At 40.9% G+C, this 18,273-nt stretch overlaps 1 long non-coding RNA gene across 2 annotated transcripts in view; it reads right to left on the bottom strand.

The window, feature by feature from the left end:
- LOC140698075 (uncharacterized) overlaps window positions 1–16,325 on the bottom strand; it is a 56,196-nt gene extending 39,871 nt beyond the window's left edge. For both annotated transcript variants that reach the window (XR_012075504.1, XR_012075505.1), the window contains exons 1-2: window positions 16,214–16,325; window positions 15,926–16,023 (exon numbers count right to left, since the gene is read on the bottom strand). This is a non-coding gene — a long non-coding RNA (uncharacterized lncRNA). The remainder of the gene's footprint in view (window positions 1–15,925; window positions 16,024–16,213) is intronic.
- Window positions 16,326–18,273: the final 1,948 nt, after the last annotated feature.

Here is an 18,273-nt window from a genome sequence, read left to right as displayed (position 1 = left end):
ACTTCAAATCAGGTAATGCAGTGACTATGATCAAATAATATCAAGGCATTCACTTCTCAACCAGCAAATGTGGATGATTTCCAAGCTTCCTGCCAGCTTCCTCTAGACAGCCACACCCAAACAAGAAATGCAGACACAACAGCTTCTTCCCCAGCCACCCTCTACTACTTTGTTTCCTTCTCTGCACAAACCTTGTCCACCCTGAGCCTAAGAGTTTTCTTCAAAGACACATGACACAGGAGCTCCCTGGGGTCCTCTCCCAAATGGCCTCTGACCTCTCCTGTTGACGAGCAGAGCCCAAGATCTTTAAGCTGGTAGGAACCATGGTGGATTGTACTGTTGGTCCTAATTCCTCACCCCTTCCTGTATCCATGCTCTTTACTGAGTAACTTCACAGTTAGACGACTCTAGCTTGGGCATGTGAGTTGCTTTCACCAGCAGAATGAGGTGGAAGTGACAGAATGCCAATCTCCAGCCTACGTCTTAATTGAGGGGCCCGGCACATTTCCACCCGTACCTTTGCTTCCATGGGAACAAGCCTGGGCTAGTCTGCTGGAAGATGTCATACATGTGGAGCAAAACCAAGTCTCCCAGCCACTCCAGCCAAGACCAGGTTAGATCAGCCAACAGCTGAGCCCCAGACATGTGGGCAAGCACAGCTGAGCCAAGGAGAACCATCCAGCCAAGCCCAGCCTAAACTGCCCACCACAAACCTATGAACTAAATAAATATAACTGAGTGTCAGGGGTGGTTTGTTACACAGCACTATAATAGCAAAAACTAAATGATATGGGAAACCCCCTGGTCCCTGGTCAAATCTTTAATCTGGGCTGCCTGGATTTGAATCCCATCTCTGCCATTTGTCAACTGAGTAACTTAACTTCTCTGTGCCTTAGATTCCTCATCTGTAAAGTGGGATGATAGCAGTTCTAACCCAACAGGACTGTTTCCTCATTCAGGAGCTGATGTTGATTGAATTTCTACTGCTCTGGGTGAGGAGGAAACAACAATGAGACAAAGTTTCCTCCCTCACAGAGTTGACATTCAGGTGGAGCAGATGCATTAAAAAAACAAATAGATCTATGACAGAAAATCAGTCCAGAGAACTGCTATGAAGAGAAGTAAAGCAGTGGAGAGGGAGGGAGGACTGGGGCTTCAGGAAAAAAGATGCTGCTCTGCTTGCCCTCTGAATGGGCTTACCTGTCCACCCAGAGGAGGTGACATTCCAGCCGACACGGGAATGAAGAGAGAGAGGAAGCCGTCTGAACGTGGAGAGGGAGCGCTTTCCCAGCCAAAGGGACGGCCAGCACAAAGGGCTGGAGGCGGACATGAGCTTGGTGTGCGGGAAGAATGGGAAGCAGGCTGGAGTGAAGCAGGCAGGGAGGAGAGTGGCAGGAGGTGATGTGAGCAGCGGGTAGTGACAGGTTCGTGAGGATTAAGGAGACTGCATTTTACTGTCGTGACAATTAAATGAGTTAATATGTGGAAAGTGCTCTGGACAGTGCCTGGGTCATGATGAGTGTTCAGTAAGTGTCAGCTTTCTCTTTACCACTGGCATTTTCACCCACAAAATGCAGTGTCCTGTTCCAGGGTCCCTAAGAGAAAAATGCCCGTGGGTGGTTGCCCCTCCTGGAACTAAGGAGAGACAGGCTCACTGGGGGAATCTTGACAAAGGGAAATTTTCACTTTGACTCCAGTCGGCATTGTTTGAATTTCGAGGCCCTTTGTTGGGAATGGATCATGAGGAGCATGGCTGGAGTGGAACAGGCAAAGGGCAGGGTGCGAGGAGGTGAGGTCACACAGGTAGCAGAGACTGGACCCCACAGGGCCTTTCTCCTAAGCAAGAAGGGAAGCTACTGGAATGTTCCAGTTTACCCCATGCCACTCCTTTGTGGAAAGATGTCTCCTTCTCTCTCCTTTCCTTCCACGGCTGGAGCCCTCTTGCCCCACAGGGCTGTCTTGCCCACTCGGCCCCCTCCCTCCACCTCTTGAGATACTACTTTAAAAACCTTTGATCAGATATTTCAGTAAAACACACCTACCATTTCCAGGAAATGGTAGTTTTCAGATATGGGGAACTGACTGAGAGTTTACTTTGCTCTGAATTTTGGTACCTGTGAGATTAAAGAAGATGAGACTTTGATACAAATATGCAATCAAACAAATTATCCTGTTGCAAAACAACTTCACCAAACTCATTGCTAACACTGTTGGGGATAAAAGGAAAGAAAAAGCATTAACTTAGAAGAAGCACGAAACTCTAGAAAAAGGTAATCTAAACCCTAGAGGAAAATGGTTAAGAGTGTTGACCTAAAACAGTAAAACATCCAGTTATTTTACCAGCAAAATGGATTTATTCAGGAACAGCACAGGTCCTGAATTACAATTCAGGACACGCAATCTATGATGAATCATATGCAAGTCTGGAGAACAAAGGAGGAACTCTCTTTTATAGAGGAGAAAGGGGAGTTGGGAGGGACTGTTATAAACAAAGAGTTCATAGGAGGAAACTTGGAGTTCATAGCACAGTGTCTTTTCATTGGCTGAGTTGTGACAGGCTCTCATTGGCTGGGCAGCTGCTGGGAAAGAAGAAATTCTTCCTTCCTCCTGCTGAGTAGTAAAGTAGTAACCGTGTTCCTTTCGGAAATGCAAAGGTACCTCTTTTCCTGCAGGTCTGCAATTAGCCTGGAGTGACAGGGCTCGAGAGCTCCCTCCTCGGGCCTCCTGAATCCATTTTAAACGAGGCTTCTGTTTATAAATTTTCACAAGAGCTTGAGCCCGTCTGCGCAGGATTCAAATCCTGGCTTTGCAACTCACCAACTTTGGGGCCTTGGGTGAATTACTTCACCTCTCTCTTATTTGGCTCACGAGGAGGGAGGTAGCCAAGGGGATCTGAGAAAGCACAAAAGGACTGTGCCCTAGAACATGCATAGACATTTGCATAATGTTTTTTCCAGAGTTGGGTATTTCTGTGGTATGAGCCCCAACCTCTCCCTATCCCCAGAATATAGGAAATAATCATAAAAATAAAATATCTTATCTTTTAGATTAATAATAATATAAAGACTGAAGACTAATTTTATTCCTTTCCAGCTCCAAACTCTTCTACAACTGCACCCACCTCGACTTCATTCCCAGCAGCTCTGTCCTGCACTGACCTTGCCCTAGCAGTTGTCTTTAATTTCATTCATTCCTTCATTTAGGGGCCTTCTGTGACTCTGGACTCTGAGGGTACAACAGTGGGGAAAACAGACTCAGACCTTGCCCCAGAACATGCCCTAATACACAATAGGTGCTCAATAAAAGTTTTCAGAATGAATAAAAATGGTCTCTCCCTCCCTCTCTCTCTCTCTTTTTTTCAGTCCATGCTTACAGAATAAAAAGTTAACCACCCCTGTATCTGACCCTCCAATTTTGTCTTTGAAATTGGCTGGTTCACAAGCTCCAAACTCGGTTATTGGACAGTGTCCCAAGGCCACAGTTCTTTCCCAAGCAGGCCCTGACCTATTTCCCCAGCCTCATCTCGTGACTCCCTCCCACGCAAAGCTGCACCCACTGCCCAGAACAAAGCAGATTCTCTCAGGCCTTTGCTACTTGGCCTTGCAGGCCCTGCTTCAACATCACTTCCTCCAGGAAGACATCCTGGATTCTAAGCTGACTCTATTTGTGTCTCTGCTACATGATTTAGTTATATATATGTTGTCCCAGCTTTAGCCACAGAGTAGAAGTTCTCTGCAGAGTCCCAGTAGAGCCATGCTAACTCAGCTGACAGTGCTCCTCCCAACCATTAGAGGGTGATTTCAAAACACTAACCTGACTTCCTGGCTTAAACTCCCACAATGGTTCTCAGTTACTCTTAACAGTTAAGATGCCTGCAAGGTTCAAATCTTGAATCCATTTCTCATTTATTCTGAAACTCTGAGCTAGTGACATCACCTCTCCAGGCCTCTGTTTCTCCATAGGATTATTAGGTAGATTAAATAGACTGTTTCCTATAAAGCAGTTGGAACAGTGTCAGACACAGGACGTTCTCAGGACAGCTAGCTGCTGCATCACTCAGGGTCTCAGCAGGAAGCAGACAGCAAATCCAAACTGAATGACTGGGGAGAGTTTAAGAAAAAGACTATTTACAAAGGTGGAGCAGTAAGCAGGGAAACTATAAGGGTGGTGAATCACCTCAAGACTACAAAGATGGGAGCTTTGATTACTTCCAGGTCTGAATGAACCTCAACATGTGTGGAGTGGACCTCAGGACAGGAGATATGGCCTTAGGTGGAAAGACACAGCCAGCCAGAGGCAACCTCCACATCAGGGAGGAAGTTGGGGAAATAAATACTCCTCCCTCCAATCTCTTGTCAGTGACAAATCCAAACAGGAAGCTAGAGGTCAAGAAAGCCCACTGTAGTCCATACTGAGCAGCCTCTCAAGATCTGATCATATTCCCAAGAGTATGGCAGGGAAAGGGGGAGTGTGGCTCTGAAGAAGCAAATGAAAATACTTAGCATGTTAATAATATCATCATCTTATAATTAAATTCCTCTTCATGGTCTAAGAGGGTCTTCAAGTTCCAGCCGCCCTCTTTCCACCCCATTACCCCTACCTCCCATACTCCTCTCTGAAACCCAGAAATTGACCGGGAAGGAGTGCAAGGCAGCCCTCTGAAGTGATGGTAAGTTTGGGATTCATTACAGGAATCTGGCTGGCACAAATCTACATATTTGTCCTAACTCTAATGGTGCATTAGATTTGTTCATTTCAGTGTATGTAAACTTAACTTGAAAAGTAAAAACAAATAAGTAAGATTGAATAATAAATAAATATTGAACTCTCATTAATTTTACACATGCCATAGTGTTGAGAAGGAAGAGTACTGGTGATGGCCAACTTATTTTGAAATGCATCAAAAAATCAGAGGGAGTGATGGATGGACAAGGAGATAGAAAGAAAGGTGGATGTGTGATAAAGCAAGTGGACTAAAATGGTAATGGAAGAATCTAGGTGATGGGTACACAAGTGTTCACTGTGAAATTATTTCAGCTTTTCTCTCTGTTTGAAATTTTTCATTAAAAAAGTTTGGGAAATGTAAAACTAAAGGTTGATGAGGATGGCATCAGCAAAAAATTTTGGATTGAATTGGTTAGAGGAGCCAAGAAAATAAGAATTTCATTGGGACTTTCCACAGAAACCACAGTCACTTCCCTGAAGCATTCAGGAATAAATTATGCCAACTGTCAAGTCCCAGCTCTAAAGGAAGGCAGTCTGTAGAAAAACGCAGAGAAAAGAAAAGACAGTGCCCCACTTCTCAGAAATCCTGTGACAAAGTTACCTGTTTAACATCTGGACTCATTTACTATTCATTCAACAAACATTTATTGAAACCTTCCTCTGTGCCCAGCCCTGCCCTCAGAGGACTCAAAGTCCAGTGGTGGAGACAGACTTGTTTCTCAAATAAAGATGATCTAGAGCGATCAGAACAGTTATGGGGGAAGCGCAGGGGCTGCGGGAGCCCCAAAGGAGGCACCAGATCCAGACTGGAGGTCAGAGAAGGCTTTCTGCTGGAGAGGTTACCCGAGCTGAGTCTTAAAGGAGTGGGAGTCAACCAGATAGAGAGAGAGGACAGGACAAGAGAAAAGCATTCTGGGCAGAAGAAATGGCCCAGGAAGTGAGCGTGGAAAATCCAGGAAGTGAGCAGAAGAGTAGGATGCTTATAGTAAACTGAAAGTTCGGCACAACTGGAATACGAATGTAAATAAAGGGTGAGAAGAGTCTGAAGAAGCATGAAGCAGTCAGCACGAAGTGGAAGGGCAGGTATAGCTCCATAAACCGCAGTAAAGCATTTGGACCATATCCTGACAGTACTGGGGAGTCATGAAGAGGTCATAGACAGTGGGAGGACTTGATCAGATTTGCAAACTATTCCAGTTGCAGAGCAAGTGAGGCAGGGGGTGGGTGAAGGAACACATTTGTCAGGATAGGCTCACTTATACTGTGGTGACAACTCCAGAATCCAGTGGCTCAACAAACAAGGTTTATTCCTTGCTCGCGCATTATTTGTCACCCTGTTCCACGTTGTTCTCACCCTACAACCTTGGCTGACAAAAGCTCTGCCATATGGAAGGTCAGTGGTCAACAAGGACAGAGAACGTGCAAAATCACACACATCAGCTGAAACGCTTCAACCGGAAGCACCACATGTCCCTTCCGCTCCTATTTCATTGGCCACAGCAAGTCATTTGGCCCTGTATTTCTTCCAAGCATGGGGAAGGGTGATCCTCCCAAATGCCCAGCAGTAGAAGACGACTGACTGTTGGTGGCCAGGAGGAATGCCCACCATGGGACGTGAGAAGTCAAGAGAAGAGGGAGCGTGGACTCAGGAGGCAGAAAAGGAAGAAATGAATAGATTTAAGAGACATGCAAGAGTCACACAGAATTCTATCTGCTGGCCACCTGTCCTAATCTCTTATTCTAAAAAAACCCACCCAACAAACAGAAAACAATCAAAGTAACAATTAGGCAAAATGGGGAGATGTTGATCAAAGGGGAAAAACTTCTAGTTATGAGTAAGTTCTGAGCATCTAAGATACAGCATGGTGACTATAATTAATAATATGGTATCATTTACTTGAAAGTCGCTAAGAGAGTAGATCTCAAGTGTTCTCACCACACTCACAAAAAATAGTAACTATGTGAGGTGATGGATGTGTTAATTAGCTTGACTGTGGTAACCGTTTCACAATGTATACATATATCAAGTCATCATTTTGTGCATCTTAAAAATATACAGTTTTTATTTGTCAATTATAGCTTGATAACACTGTGGGGAAAAAAGTCAGGTGGCTGCTGGAACAAAAATGGGCTCTGAGGGCTGCTTATAGTAGCAGCTAACATTGGGGTCCCCAGTGCTTTTCTAAACCAGCACCAACAGAAATAAAACTTGAGCCTCATATATAATTCTAAATTTTCTGGTAACTATATTCCAAAAAGCAAAAAGAAGCTGGTGATTAATCCTATTTTAACCCAACACATCCAAAATAGTATCATTTGAGATTGTGATCAACATAAAAATTATGAATGAAGTATTTACATTTAAAACATTTTTATACTAAGTCTTCAAAATGTAGTGTGTATTTTACACTGACAGCACACCTCTGTTGAGACCAGCCACATTTCAAGGGCTCAGTAGCCATCGGTGGCTAGTGGCTACCCTATTGGACAGAGCAGATATAGACACATTAGCTAATTAGTATATCTTCACAACAGCCTTATGAAGTTGGAATCGCTTCCATTTTGTAGATGAGAAAGCCGAGGCACAGAAAGATGAAGGGGCTTGCCCAAAGTCACAAACTGGAGGAAGAGCAGCATTTTAGACCAGGCGATGGAGCTCCTGGCATGTAGGACCAAGAGGGGCTCGTTCACAGATCATTTATTAGGCTGGGTAAGTGACAGCCCTTGGGAGCCCACTCCCTACTCACTAGAGGTCTCTGCGGGGAGAGAATGATGATAGTTCTTAAGAAGCCTGAAGGGGAAACCCACAGTGGGACCCAAGCAGGAGGGTGTGGGTGGGAATGCAGAGACGTGGGAAAGGACTGGGCTATTTTCCCTCTTACCCACCATAGGTTGCCAAGGAGTTAGGAAAAACCCCTTGTGCATCTGGCTGCAGACTGGTGGCTGTAAACGTTGAATCCTCTATTTTTTTTTAATTGAAGTATAGTTGATTTACAATATTGTGTTAGTTTTAGGTGTACAGCAAAGTGATGCAGTTATACATATATATGTAAATTTTTTAAAATTCTTTTCCATTATAGGTTATTACAAGACATTGAATATAGTTCCCTGTGCTATGCAGTAAATCCTTGCTGTTAATCTAAATTATATGTAGTAGTGTGCATCTGTTAATCCTATACTCCCAATTTATCCCTCCTCCGCCCTTCCCTTTTGGTAACCACAAAACTCTACATTTGTGAGTCTCTTTCTGTTTTGTAATTAAGTTCATTTGCACTATTTTTCAGATTCCACATATAAGTGATATCATATAAAATTTGTCTTTCTCTGTCTGACTTACTTCACTTTGTGTGATAATCTCTAGGTCCATCAATGTTGCTGCAAATGGCATCATCTCATTCTTTTTTTGGCTGAGTAATATTTGTGTGTGTGTGTACCACAGCTTCTTTATCCATTCATCTGTTGATGGACACTTAGGTTGCTTCCATATCTTGACAATTATAAATAATGCTGCTATGAACGTTGGGGTGCATGTATCTTTTCAAATGTCTTTGGTTTTTCAATTATATACCCAGGAGTGGAATTGCTGGGTCATATGGTAGTCCTAGTTATAGTTTTTCGAGAAATCACCATACTGTTTTCCATAGTGGCTGCATGTATCTCTTTATCATCGGATGAAGCAGAACGTTGGAGTGAGTTCCCTGTGAAGTCCCGGACCAGGGCGGGTGGGGTGGCAAAGCCTACTATGTCAGCTCTGGAATAAGAACTCCAGTCTCCCTTTTAATGACCAGTCCTTTCCAAACAGGGAAACTGAGGCTCAGAGAAGACACATGGCTCATTCAAGATCACACAGGAAGGATGGAAAGGACGCATTAAAAAGGACAGAAAAATCTCATCCCACGCCCATCCTGTGGCTACCCAATCTCTTTTCCAGAAGCAAGAATATTTACTGCCTTGGTGGAATTTCTTGAGCTATTTTAGGCTGATACAAGCATTCATACGTGGATCGTTTTTTTACACAATGTTGGCACACAGCTCTGCATCTTACTTTAATTTTTTTGGAGGGGGTAGAATTAGGTTTGTTTGTTTATTTAACAGAGGTACTGGGGATTGAACCCAGGGCCTTTTGCACACTTAGCATGCACTCTGCGCGATACACTCCCCCTGCTTTAATTTTTCACTTAACAATAATATTATCTTCAAGACCTCTCTAGATTAATGCATAGAGATGTGCCTCTTTTTTTTTAATGTCCTTAGAGCATCAAACTGTCTGAATGTACCATAAGTATCTTAACCAGCCCCCTCTTAATAAACACTTAGGTGATTCCTAATCTTTTGCCATTACAAGCACTACTGTAATTAATATCACTTGGGCAGATCTCGTGATGGCCACATGATCCATTCCTGTGAGAGGAATTCCCAAGGGGAAAACCGCCAAGTCAAAAGTGTCTATATTCTATATCTTGTAATAATAACCTTTAATGAAAAAGAATATGAAAATGAATCTATGTATGTATGTGCATGACTGGGACATTGTGCTGTACACCAGAAATTGACACAGTGTAACTGACTGTACTTCAATTAAAAAAAAAGTGATGTGTATTTGTCATTTTGAAAAACATTGCCACGTTGCCCTTCAAATTCCTCCATCTGCAGCTGGTTGACTGCCCATTTCTCAAAAGAGTTTTTTGCTCTCTCTCTATGGTGTCTGAGTCTTTTACAGTGAGAAGGTATCCATGTATTACTTATGTAATTAAGGTTAAATAAGCCCTTCATTAAAAACACAAACCTGGGAAGAAGAGAAACCAGCAAGGCCAGTTCGGGCAGAGCCTCCCTCCCTGTCCCCTGTCACACCTGCCTTGTCCCCAGAAAGCCCTGCCTGATGTTGAAATCCATTTCTCAAGCGCAAACATGGACCTCAAAGATCAAACCTTAGAAAAAAAAATACAGAGATGAGATTACACCATCCCCTTTCTGTTGATTTTACTAGGTCTTCCTGCTCTGCATATTTTTCCTCTTTCTCCTCCTTTTCCTTCTTTCTCTGACTTCTGTTATGGTGAGCACTATACTGAAAACGTTTTAAAGTTCTGTCCAGTTTAATAATAGAATACTTCAGTGATGCAGAACTTGGCATTTTATAACAAGAAACAGAGAAGGAAAGGGAAGAATAGCTAGGAGCTTAGAAGTAGCAACTGGAAGAGGAAAACAATAATCTAATCTATTTAAAACACATCAGTCTCCCCCAAATATTTAACTCATTTGCTATGATGTGATAACACTTCCTCCCTGGTGCCAGAAGAAATCTTGTTGCAACACATAACAAATAGGATTATGGGATCCTGGATCAACATATTATTAAATGCCCATATTGTGGAAAAAAAAAAACCACATCAATCTCTTCCTTTTCCTTTCCTTCCTCTTCCTGAGCACAAGCAAGTAGGTTATGCAAGAGGGGCTGGAGAGGGGCGGAGGGGGCGCAGCGCCCAAAACAGGGTGTCAGAGCCCAAGTAGGGTGAGCGGGGCATCCACCCCAGGGGCCAGCGGTGTGGACAGTGACAGCCATAAGAGAATGGTTACTTTCAGGGGGATCGGACAAATAAGTAAATATTTTAAGGGCACTGAGAGCCAGATTTCTCACTGCTGGAGAAATGAGCTACAACTCCGCAAAGGCAGAAAACAAGAATGAACCCTGTAGTGCTGGGCTGGCATTGGAGACATCAGTGTAAACTCATGGCTTTCAATATAGAGAGATAGATGTAGAAACAAATACAGACATACACACACACACACACACACACACACACACACACACACACACACACACACACACATTCCCTATCTCTGTCCACTGAAAGAGCCTGGGTGCAGGAAGAGCCCAATAGCGTTGATCACATGGAGCTCCTAACTCTTGGTTTCTAAATGTCATTCTCCAGTGAAATATACCAGGGCTTCCTGGAGTAAAGGCTGATTCCAGGACTGGGACAGGGAAAGTACAAGGCGAGCCTGGCACATCTTGTTGTGCCAGGAAACAAAGAAATGCTCAAAGAACGATGGGAGTCTCTTTCTGTTTTGTGAATAAGTTCATGTGTATTATTTTTTAAGATTCTACACTTAAAATTCTACATATAAGTGAGAGCATAGGATATTTGTCTTTGTCTGACTTACTTCCTACTATATATAAGATAAACAGTAAGGTCCTACTGTATAGCACAGGAAACTATATATTCAATATCTTGTAATAGCCTAAAATAAAAAGGAATGCAAATCAGAACTACAATGAGGCATCATCTCACACCAATCAGAATGGCCATCAATCAAAAGTCCATAAACGATAAATGCTGGGGAGGGTGTGGAGAAAAGGAAATCCTCCTACAGAGTTGGTGGGAATGTAGTTTGGTGCAGCTGTTAATGGAAAACAGTATGGAGATTCTCAAAAAACTAAAAATAGACTTACCATATGATCCAGCAGTTCCACTCCTGGGCATATATCCAGAGCGAACCTTAATCCAAAAAGATACATGCACCCCAATGTTCATAGCAACACTATTTACAATAGCCAAGACATGGAAACAACCCAAATGTCCACCGACAGATGACTGGATAAAGAAGTTGTGGTATATTTATGCAATGGAATACTACTCAGCCATAAAAAATAATAAAATAATGCCATTTGCAGCAACATGAATGGACCTGGAGATTGTCATACTTAGTCAAGTAAGCCAGAAAGAGAAGAAAAATACCGTATGATATCACTCATATGTGGAATCTCAAAAAAAAAAAAAGAAGACAAATGAACTTGTTCACAAAGCAGAAACAGACTCACAGACATAAACAAATTTGTGGTTATTGGTGGGGGGAAGGGATAAATTGGGAGCTCAAAATTTGCAGATAGTAACTAATATATGTAAAATAGATAAGTTCATACTGTATAGCACAGGGAACTATATTCAATATCATGTAGTAACTTATTGTGAAAAAGAATATGAAAACAAATATATGTATGTTCATGAATGACTGAAGCATTATGCTGTACACACAGATCCTACTGTGTGGTCCAATGGACACATTGTAAACTGACTATAGTTCAATAAAAATATATATAAAAAAGAAAAACAAAATGAAAAGGAATATATATATACACACACACATATATATATATATATAAAACTGAATCACTATGCTGTACACCAGAAACTAACACAACATTGTAAACCAACTATATACTTCAATAAAATAAAAAAAGACTGATGGGGACAGGCCAAAATGACACAGGAGCCAGCTGGAAAGGGCTGCCACAGGTCAAACTGGGGACAATTGGAACATCAAAACAAACAATGATTGCAATAGATTACAATCCCTTGACGCTATGAGACTACTCTGATATGACTAAATAAATGAATAAATCGAAAGTTTGACAAAGAACAGGATATTTACGTGACCCCAAAACACCTCTCCAGAAAACATGTAAATCACAAATGGGAAAAAAGTTGACTTTACAGTGAAGAAGCCTGGAAGACACAACCTGAGTATGAACATTCTGATGGGATGTAAGGTCCTAACATCACTTCTGTGACACCCCTGCCAAACATGCATTACTGGAATCGGATCATGAGAAGATATTACACGAATGCAAAGTGATGGACATCCCACCCCAAAGCTGGCCTGTAATGTTTCCAAGAGTCAGGAAGGTCAAGGAAAGAATGAAGAATTTTTCCAGACAAAAGGAAGCTAAATAGACATGACAAGGAAATGCCATGCAAGAATCTAGATTGGAATCTTTGCTATGAAGGCTGTTACTGGGACAACTGGTGACACTGGAATGGAGCATGAGGATTAAATGGTAGTAATTTATCAATGCTAATATTTTTTATTTTTGAGATTGTACTTTGGTTATGTAGGAGAAGATCTCGGTCTTAGGAAACACACCCTAAACATCTATATGTGATGGGACATAATATCAGTAATTCATTCTTACATGGTTCAGGAAGAAGAATTTTCTGTACTGTACTTGCAAATTTTCTGTAATTTTGAAATATTTCAATTTAAAAATATTAAAGCAGTGCTTTTGAAACTTCTTTGAACACATTGGGAGTGAGAAATGTATTTGACATGAAGACTGGTACAAAATATATTTGTGAGGCCAAAACAAAAAGCATCACTAAACAAAACATAGCCTTGCTTAAAAAGATAGTATCAAATATGGTTTTATAAATTGCTAATATAATACAAGAAAATAAATTGCAAGAGAAACAGTAAAGAAACATATCCCAAAAGCATGGGTAGAGCTTACTAAATTGATTTCCTGACCTATGATTTTTGTCTAGTCTTTTCCCAAGTATATTATAAGAGCAAACACATATATAGGCTGTATCATGCCCCAGGCACTGTTCTAAGTATTTTGCAGATACTGCGTAATCCTCACAACAATCATATGAGGAAGGTAACATTCATTCCCGTCTTAAAGTTGATTAAACTATGGCAGAAAAAGTTTAAGTAATTTGCCCACGGTCACACAGCTAGGAGAAGGTGGAGCAGGCTTAAAATTCGAGCCTGACTTCACAACACCTTGCAAAAGAGATAGGATTATCCCTCATTGGGCAGATTGGGTAACCAAGGCTCAGGGAGACTAAAGTGGCCAGGCTGATTCTGAAAAGCAGAGGCTGGTCCCCAAGAACAGACTTGCATAGTCAGGGAGAAATGTCCGTGCTTAGATCCCAAACCAGAAACCACTGTTTGTTCATCAAGCCCAATTATAAGAAGGCAGCACTCCACTGTCGCCAACACTCAGGCTGTCAGTGGAGAGCTTCGCTGTCCAACATGAGAGCCACAAGCCACATATGGCTGGTTAAATTTAAGTTAATTTGAATTAAACAAAATTAAAACTCCAGTGTCTCACACTCGTCGCTTTTAAACATACGCTCACGAGCTGATGGTTCCCACACAGCCCAGCACAGACTACAGGCCATTTCCGTGGTCCCAGGAGGTTCTGTTGAATAGGGTCGAAGCTAGACATTGCTTTGCAAGGGTTCGAAAATCATTCTTTCAAAAGAGGGGACTAGAACATTCTGGATATCCTCTAGTTATATGCAAGAGCAAATTCTGTCAGATTTTTTGTTAACCACAGTTAATTGTGTTTTCACTGAAGTGGCATTTCCATATAAACTAACAAGGCAGAAAAGGAAGCCCATTAGCCCACAAACCCCAACTTGGGTTTACGATCCACGGCCATGATACCTGACAGTACTTGTAAACTCCCACCTTGTATATTTCTAATCCATGGGCTTGAAACCCCAGATCTTGCTTCTGTGTTTGGCATTCTGTGTCACACAATGTATGCATTGCCCTGAAGAACTACAGGTAGAGAAAAAAGAAAACATAGTGTCTGCAAATACCAGCAGCTACGGATTTCTAAATGCTCAGCCCAACCAGGGCTGTTACCGACCTAACCTTCATCGTTCTCACCCTATCCCTAGGAAGCACGTGTGAGTATGTCCATTTTAGAAAAAAGACACAGTGCTCACAGAAGTGAAGTCACCTGCCCAAGTCCACACAGGTAATAAATAAGGAATACGAACTTAGATCTTTCCACCCCAAAATCCACATTCAGTTTCTTCCTGTGAATGGATTTATCTAATCCAAAGCAAGCCAAGGAGAGACACTGATTCCAGCATAAAAATAATTCTGACAGCCCACTGGAAAGTTCATCATGATATTCATCAAAGCTATTAGGATCACAGTAGACTAACAACTGAATTCATGCTGATGCTAGGTCAGAGGGAGGGTGGAGAGTAGGAAAGAATAACAGATGAAAAGCTTTTTTAAATGATTAAAGATAAGAATGAGGGGAGGAAATGTCTGGCTGGCTAAATTTTTCCCCAATCTGTTGCTGACACATTCTCTAACTGGGCCCCAACGCTCATCAACATCACCACCAGGTGGATTGAAATGATAGGTCTTTTCTATCTTACCCTCTAGAGTCCAGTGCTGTGTTCACATATTGAGGTATGAGGAAGTCATTCTGGCTTATACATGATCTTTACACTAAACTTTATGCTAACTAGAACAGCCTGTTTTGTGGCCTCTCAAACACACATTGGACGTCTGCTTTAACCATTAAAGAAAAGAATGCATTTAAAAATCAAAATTGAGTAACTGTGGTTTAGGTGTTCAAAATGGAGCCAGGTGGCCACTGCGGATGTGGTTTCAGATATGTTCCTGCATCACTGAGAACTGGAATTTTCTGAACTGTATCTGACTCGAGGACACCCACAGCCGTTCTCAAAACAGTATCTGCTAGCAGCTGCCAGCTGCAACCACATGGTCTCAAGGTCTCCCCTTGTAACTAAGCAACCATTTTGGACCCCAACCAATTCCTGCCTAACAAGCACCCTTACTTCTTGCCAGCTCCAGTCCTGATTCTTGACAAGCAACTTATGTAATTTTGCAGATTTTAACTTTTATGAGCATCCCCCAACGTGTAGTCCAGCAGAACACAATTCAAGTGCTTCTTGAATCTGTATTTCCCGGGCTATAGTCCTCAGTTTGGCTCAGCTAAAACTCTTTTTTATTCCTATTATAGATTATTAATTGATTATTTCTGTTGACAGCTGTAATAATGTGAGATTTTTTATCTGAAACTGTTCATACAGTGGCCACATGTGGTTATTTGACCACTTGAAGAGTGCTGAGGAATTGAATTTTAAATTTTATTTAATTTTAATGATTTAAACTTAAATGTATACAGCCACATGTCGCTAGTGGCTACTGTATTGAACAGTGCAGCACTAGATGGTGAGCTGTGAAGGTTAGGGCAGGGCTTTCCCATCTGTGTTCCCCAACACCTAACATGTGAATGAGTCGTTTTGCGGGGGGCACCTTCTAGGGTCAGACTCCCTGGATCCAAACCCCAGCTCTGGGACACCTAGAGGAAGAAACCTAATCTTGTTTGTACCTCAGTGTTTGCATCTGTAAAATGGAGCACCATAAGTGGGCCTCACAGAAAGTTTCAAGTTTTGGAATCTAAGTGGAGGGCAAATGGCTGTGCATTGCATGATCTTTTCAACTTGTCTGTGGGTGTGAAACTGTTCATAATGAAAGCTGGAAAACAAAATGCTAGTACTAAAAACAAACAAACAAAAAACAAACACAAGCACTATTTTACAAGACTTCTCTGAGTATTCAATGACACCTGGAAAGTGCTTACCACAGTGCTTGGCACGTAGAAACAATGGATCCTTTTAAAAGTTGAAGAAATACTTATTTGGCAAATATCTATTCTCTGTAGGATACCAGAGACAGAACCTAAAAGAAATAAGAACATTCAGTGAGTACTTCCTAGATACCAGATACTGTCCTAACTGTTTTATTTATATTAGCTGATTTTTTTAAATTAAAAAAATGTTTTATTGAAGAGCAACGGACATACAACAAATACATGAATCAAGTGAAAATTTATATAAGTTTCATACACATTATTTATATTTATATTCACCTGAGTAATGACCTCAAGAGTCAAGACGTAATATATTTATCACCCCAGATGACTCTTTCATATCCTTTTACAGTCAATACCGGTCCAGCACCCACTCCAGTGCCACAAATGTAAGCACTACTTTGAGGCTAGTTTTGCTTCTTCCTGAAATTCATATAAATAAAATCATACAGAGCGCACTCTTTTGGTGCTTTTCCCTTAGTATGTTATCTTTGAGACTCTCCAAAGTGGCATTATTTAATATAATAGAGAATGTTTTCCAAGACAGGGAAACAACCTAAATGTCAATCAATAGATGACTAGATAAAGAAGTTTTGGTATGTGTGTGTGTGTGTGTGTATACATATGTATGTATATGTATATATACATATATGTGTATGTGGTATGTGTACATATATTATATATATATAATGTGCATATATAATGGAATACTACTCAGCCATTAAAAAGAATGAAATGCCATTTGCAGCAACATGGATGGACCTAGAGGTTGTCATACTAAGAGAAGTAAGCCAGAAACAGAAAGACAAAAACTATATATTACTTATATGTGGAATCTAAAACACTGACACAAATGAACTTATTTACAAAGCAGAAACAGATGCACAGACATAGAAAACAAACTTATGGTTACCAGAGGGCAAAAGGACGGGGGAGTTTGGGATTTGCAGATACACTCTACTATATATATAAAATACTATGTATATAAAATAAACAATGAGGTCCTACTGTATAGTACAGGGAACTAAATTCAATATCTTATAGTAACCTATAATGAAAAAGAATATATGTGTGTGTGTGTATGTGTGTGTAACTGAATCACTATGCTGTACACCAGAGACTAACACGACATTGCAAATTGACTATACTTCAATTTAAAAAAAAGATTTTTTTTTTTTGCTAAGACACAATGATTACTGGAAAGATGAGCACAAGACTGACAGGGGTCAACGCTCTGCTGCACTTGATGTTCCCAGACTAACATGTGTTGTCTGATTGCACAATGCTCCCACCATTTTTGTCCAGCTTTGTTTTGAGATTATAACCATCACAAAATTAAAAGTAATAAATTAGCTCCTGTCCTGTTTTTTGTATATTAGCTCAGTTTAATCCTCACAACTCCTCTATGAGGCAGGTTTGTTATTATTTATTTACTTTTAGGATAGTAGTACTATTGTTTCTGTTATTTTTCTTTTTTAAGTGTTTGACATAATTTCAGACTTACAGAGAAGTTGTAAAAATGACACAAAAAATTTCTATATACCCTTCAACCAGATTCCCCAAAGTTAAAATTTTACCACATTGATCATCTTTTCTTCTATCTCTATAGAAATATTTTTTTCTTTCCTGAACAGTTTGAGAGTAAGAGGCAGACATGAGAACAATTTCCCTCCAAAATATACATCGGTGTGTATTTCCCCAAAGACATCCTCTTACATAATCACAGTACATTTATGCAAATCAGGAAATTAACATCAAACATAAATTATCTAGTTTGTGGACTTCCTTGAGATTTTTGCCAATTGCTTGTAATATCTCCTGTAGCAAAAGAAAATCCTGGTTCATGTACTGCATTCCGTTGTCAAGTTTCTTCAGTCTCCTTTCATCTGGATCAGGGCCCCATTTATTCTTTGTGTTCCACGAAGGCAGTATTTTTGCAGAGCAGAGGCCAGTTATTTTGTAGAATGTCCCTTAGTTGGGGCTTATCTGATGTTCCCACAGGATTCCATTCAGGTTGTGCACATTTTGCCCCAAACCACAGAAGCGATGCTGTGCCCTTTCTCAGAGCATCGTACCAAGAGGCCCATGATGTCTGTTTGCCCCCTCACTAGGGATATTAACTTTGATCACTTGGTGACATTGGTGGCTGCCAGGTTTTTCCTATTTATGTCACTATTTCCCCCTTGTAATTAATAAGTATCTAGTGGGGAGATAATCTGTGACCATGTAAATAACCGGTTACTCCTCAAACTTGAACCCACTAGTTTCATTTTTATGTTATTTTATTTTATTTTATTTATTTATTTATTTATTTATTTATTTATTTATTTATTTATTTT

This window comes from Vicugna pacos, chromosome 9 (assembly GCF_048564905.1).
Source record: "Vicugna pacos chromosome 9, VicPac4, whole genome shotgun sequence".
In the NCBI taxonomy this organism is placed as follows: domain Eukaryota; kingdom Metazoa; phylum Chordata; class Mammalia; order Artiodactyla; family Camelidae; genus Vicugna; species Vicugna pacos.
This window is presented reverse-complemented; position numbering and strand designations above follow the sequence as displayed.